At 37.9% G+C, this 6003-nt stretch overlaps 1 pseudogene; it reads right to left on the bottom strand.

Annotated features, from left to right (window-relative positions):
* Positions 1 to 1376: 1376 nt before the first annotated feature.
* On the bottom strand, positions 1377 to 3304 carry LOC126809666 (uncharacterized; annotated as a pseudogene).
* Positions 3305 to 6003: the final 2699 nt, after the last annotated feature.

Raw genomic sequence — 6003 nt, 5'->3', positions numbered from 1 at the left:
TTAATAATATTTTGTAGGTAATTGGTGGAAATGAAATGAAATGGGGTTTAACGTCTTACTGTTCTGCTCCTATACTGGGCTAATGAAGACGGGCCTACGTCATACAGTGTGCTATGAGGAAAATTTTAGCCCGGGCAGCGGCACTATCGCTTACTCTTATATCGAATTCCAACTGCCAAAGGATCTTTTACGTGCATTCCAATGTATACACGGGGCCTCGGTTTTTCATGTCATCCGAAGGACTAGACAGCTGTCCTTGTCAGGCCCTCCGTTCTGCACCACTGACAAGGGGAAATCACGTAGGAAAATCCAGATGAACTTTCTCGGGCCAATGCAGGGATCGAACACCCGACCTCTAGGCTAGCGAGCCAGCGTCTTAACAACCTAGCCACACCATGGCTCCAGTAATTGGTGGGGTGGGGGTATTTTTAAAGACAACTTCATGTAGATAAGATTATATCTTTGGCTTTCGAGGGTTCGCAAGGTGCTATAAATTGAGACATGGGCCTTAATTCTGGAAGTAATTTACCAAAATTGTTGAAATTCAACTGTCTGTTTCATTTTATCAATTAAAACAAGGGTCACAGCTCTAGAAGTAATAAACGGAAATATCTGAAATTCAAATAGACTTTTGTACACTAATTCCAATGATGCATGTAAATTTCATACATATCGGATGATAACGTTAGTCGTTCACAAGGTGTAACAGTGGTACAATGGACAGAACTCCAGTCGTAATTAACGGAGATAGCTGAAATTCAATAGGCGCTTCCATTTCACTAATTTAAATGACACACATATTTCATACAGATCGGATAATAACTTTTTATCAATAGACCGTTCACAACAAGCAACAAAGTGTAACAAGGGCCATAACTCCAGAATAAATTAACGGAAATTAAATAGGGTTCTTCATCTCACTAATGTAAACAACACGACCTGTCTAAGTACCAGGCAAGATGGAGAAATGAAACATCTAGAATGAATGAATGGAATTTGAACTGACCTTTAACTTAAAACTGTGCAACAAATATTTTGATAGAAATTTCTTATATAACCAGTTAACAGGTTCATTAAATTTTGAATTGTTACAAAGTCAAAATGAAATTGGGTTTAACGTCCTACTCTTCTGCTCCGACTGAGTGAATCATTACATCATTAAGCACTTTAGGACAGTCACAAACGATATCCTTATGAGGATTGTCAAAGAAACTGCCGGACATTCTTGAAGAGATATTGCTGCCGCTGCTGTGGAAGACCAGGCGGAACGATGACTATTGGCTGTCCCTGGGGAAAATCCATCCCTTAAAAAAGGAGTGGAAATTCTAACTCTTCACTGTCTGTTTCTTTTTTGACAAACACCATCCCTGGGTGATTCACGTCGAATCTAAAAAGACAAAAATGAGATCGATTGTAACTAATTTATATCCTCACAATGAAGCAGTTTTCATAAATACATAAGGTAAGTAAAGATGTTAAGCTTATTCTCACCTGAATTTGCAGACATTTTGAAATTATTATCATAATGCAATGACACATCTACTGCAGTAATACAATTATTGTGCTCAGGTTATACATCATACATGAACGAATCAAATGCACTGAAAATGATTTTTTTTTTTGTAAAGTTATATTCTTGCGTGCTCATTGCTAATTGCTACCACTGATATCAGCCATTTTCTTCAGATTCAAAAGTTATTTCAGAATCCCTAATCCTGATAATTCATTTGATTTTCATTTATTTGCTGACTCACCTGAAATGCTGATACTTTTTAATTCCAGGGACTGGTTTACACGCTCCATCAAAGAAGGTCTGCCAATTATTCACAGGGACTACAGAAGTACCATCCTCCCAACCAACTACCTGGGCAGAGTTGACTGAAGAACTGTCATTCACAACATCAACAAAACCTTTCTGACATGGCACCACATGGCGCTTGAAGGATTTCTTTAGTAGCCCAAAACACCAATCAGGGGCAAACTTAGTGTGCCCTGGAATAAGGAAATTAAGGGTTATTGACTTATGCAAACCAACAGCTACTCTCCAGGCAAAATACCATAGGACAAAACGGTTTTTGTTTTGTCCAGCGCAATTATCACAGTGGATTCAAGATCTGTTTCTCCAATGCCATAATTGCTGAAAAAGTAGTGGAGGAATGAAATCACTGCATTGAAGCCTTTACTTATTAGATGGGCTTCATCAATCAGTTTACCTGTCGGGGAAGCCCCTCACAGCAGACAACAAACAGTCCATATTTCCTAGGGACAAGGAAGGGGGACCTGGCTGCAAGGGGTAACTCGGCAGGTGAACTTGTTGGGCGTAATCAAATGAATAATGTATTTTGATGTTTCGACTGCACGGCGCAACTGATGAAAGTTCCCTAATGCCATTGTCTTGGCTGGTGTACCATATTGTTATACAGTGATCTTTTTTACAGTGAACGATCTTAAGATGCTTTTCTTGGAGTTGGGTGCGCTCACATTTATCTGCCTCGTTCATATTGGCACTCTTGAAAATTAAATTATTGTTGTTCTGACATGTCCAGCAATGATCGGCAATAGGCTTGCATACTACAATGAAAGGACAAAGTCGTTTCCAAAGGTCGAAAAAACAGCTTGACCCAAAAATACGGTATCCTGAAAATAAAGAAAATTGAAAATCAGTATGAAAGAAAATGACATTTCATTAGAATTAACCAATAGTCAACAACAGAACTGAACAAACTTAACAAAAAATTCAAGATTGTTGTGTTACTTTCAAGCTCCTGTCTTATGGAATAATCTACCATTAAGTGTTAAGATGTTGCACATCTCTATATTCTTTTAAAAAACAATTTGAAACATATTTATTTAAACAAGCTTTTAATTGATGCTGTATAACTGTTAACGTGTCCATAATCTTATTGGTTTTTTATAATTACAATGTCACTCTGTAAAGTGACCATGAACACGTTATATGAAAGGGCGCACTATAAATATGCTGTAAATAGGAAAATACAAAATTACTTTTCCAGTGAATTGTCACTTCCTTTTATGTTGGCCTTGTTAAGTTTTGATAATATTTAAAGTGACGGTGGGCATAAACCTACTCCATATCCTTCATACCACATCTCGGACAATAACGTTGGTGCTTATGTGGTAAAAACTTACCTGATCCCTCAAGGAATTTTTTGTAGCAATTAAACACAAAGATCTTTTTGTGTGATGATGGTAATAGTTGTATGTCATGACGCTTAAATCCTGGCACCCTACCGGGAAGAATAAATCCGTGTTCAGTAGCATAATTTGTCAGAAACCGTGCAACTCTTTGGGTATCTTCAAAGCTGAATGAGTTTGTATTTGATTTACGACCACCAGACTTCTTTTCTTTCGGTGAAATACCATGCTCCCTGTAGTGTTGGAGTAGACCGTTAAGACGGCCCTGACTTCCTATCCTGAACAGGAAAGCTCGTGGTTATCAATCACAGTTTCAAAAATCCATTTTAATCAGGATTAATTTTAATAATTTAATTAAAGTCATCAACACAACCTTTCTATTTCACAAGTTGATTGCCAGAACTGAGGGAAAAGTAGATTTAGCAAATAATCCTTGAGTGGCATTTAGCCATTGTATGGCTTCCCTTTTGTAACACTATAAATATTACCGGTTAGTTTACTAAATATATATCACTGACTCGGTTGTTAATTAGCGTTCGCCCTGTTAACACCTGGTGTTCCAGTTATCCATTTAACCAGTTACCATGGACCCGATAGCTAAAACTTATGTAGTACCAGAAGAAGAGACCAGCCGAGTTTCCTACCATGTGGCGGTCAGCAGCACGGATAGGTTAACCGACAGGGGAATCTTGAAGTGCCTGACCGACCTACTCGGCAAGTGGGATGACATCCTAACCATATACCCGAAAGAGGAAGAATACGCACGTACGCACACAAAAAAAACCAAAACAAAAATCCTCGAGGCAGAGAACCTCCGGCTAAGTAATACAAATGTCCACAGAAGAATAAGAGAAGTCGAGATAGAAATTCCAAATAAAAAAGTAAAAGAAATACCCAACCTAATAGTACTTCAAGCCCACTACGGAGACGCGCGAGTTAGAAAGTAACGCCAGGCCATCCTTCTCCATGTTTTAGATGTGAGAAGCTTGGCCACTCACGGAAAGAATGCCCTCTCCGAGGCCCTGAAAGAGAAAAGAGACCGTTCCACCAGCAGTAAAAACAGTACAAGACAGGAAGCCAGCTCCAACGGCACCAACAGTCCCGAAAAGTTTACCAGCCAACCAGTCTCCGCCAGTCCAACCACCAGCTTTAAAAAGAAGACGAGAAGGAGAGGCTAGATCTCCAACACCACCAGATCTCGCAAATCCAAAATTCGAATTTATAAAGCCACGGAATCCATCAATAGGAATATACGAAGTAGAAAGCAGTTTCAACATTACAGAGACCAGTATCCACACCTCAACACCAGGCATCGACGAAATCCAATAGATATTCGAATTTAAAAACAAAAAAAAAAAACGTTATCAAACATAACACGTGATTGTCTGCCATATCACTTCGGAGGAAGCGGACGTAAAATACAACTAACTAACAACAACAATTACTAAATATCATTTGTGTTTGACAAGAAGATACTTGTCGAAATGTTGTGCTATCGGTATATGTTTGTACAAACCAGTGATTGTTTTTCCATATAAATTGTGTTGTGTTTTTTTTAGGTTTAGCATAGTTATAGAAAAATCTGGAAACAGATATTACTTACCCGTGCAAGAATTTGAATGTATCGCGACAAATCTGTTGACCCTCAAGCCAATATGTTGTCCTCTGGCTCGTTTTTCGTACTTTCTGTGCTTTCCTTTTGGAACATGCAGTCTCGGACAGATTGATACCATTTGAAATTTTTCCCGGGAGAATAAGCATTTGATCCCCTAAAATGAATGATCTAGAAGTTAGATAGAATACTGATTGTTTTTCACAACTGGAAGAAAACTTGTATTGCTACCTGCTAAAGACTTTTCTTGAAATAAAGAAAAGTTACTGGTTAATTAAAATGTGATGTTTTATACTTACTAGGTGTCAAATCCCTCATATCCATTCTCCGTCTAATCATGTCCTCTGGGGCGTAACGCTTATAGCAAGGCATTAGAGCACGACATTTCGGTCCCGCGACCTTTCGGACTCGGCACAAACAACTCAGTTTGATGACACTTTGGTTTTATATGACAACTTTTCCGACTCTTGTCTGGCAACGTTTCAAACTCAATGAATAAATAAGCAAACGGTTGACAATTTGTGTGTACCATATATTTTATAAGTGGAGTGTTAGTCGAACCGTCATATTTTACCGTTTTTCCAACTTCCATTCTTAGATAAGTTAAAGAAATTTACATAAAAATAGACCATAATAATATTAATTAAAGATACATTATGGGAGATTAGATAACGAGTTGGCAGTTCTCACTATAATTGATAAAAACTTTTGATTGATAATTGATAAAGTTTTTCCAACTTCCATTCTTGGATAAGTTAAAGAAATTTACATAAAAATAGACCATAATAATATTAATTAAAGATACATTATGGGCGATTAGATAACGAGTTGGCAGTTCTCACTATAATTGATAATAAACTAGATAATGTAACGGCAATTTGCTGAAAATTTCAGTCAAATTGATCCAGTATGAGCCGAGAAATAAGCGATCGAAAGTTCCGCATAGCCTCGGTCATCATTACTAAAGTCGGTACGACAAAAATCATAGTCTCGAATATCCATTTAATCGTTAAATCGGGAAGGAAAGCTATGCAGAAAATCAGATCATAATCCAACAATTATCGCAGGCTAGCGTTGACATCGAGAGTTGATTATGATCTGGATACGTTCATTAATGTCTAATTAATAGTTTATATTTTCAGGCGGGGTCTTCCCATATCGCCGACTCACTGAGTTTTGGAAAGTCGACCGCGGCACCCTTTGATTGGATTAAAACGGATTAAAAGCGTTAATGA

The sequence above is a fragment of the Patella vulgata genome, chromosome 2, assembly GCF_932274485.2.
Source record: "Patella vulgata chromosome 2, xgPatVulg1.2, whole genome shotgun sequence".
NCBI lineage: Eukaryota > Metazoa > Mollusca > Gastropoda > Patellidae > Patella > Patella vulgata.
The sequence above is the reverse complement of the archived record's forward strand: the minus strand, read 5'-3'. Positions and strand labels throughout refer to the sequence as shown.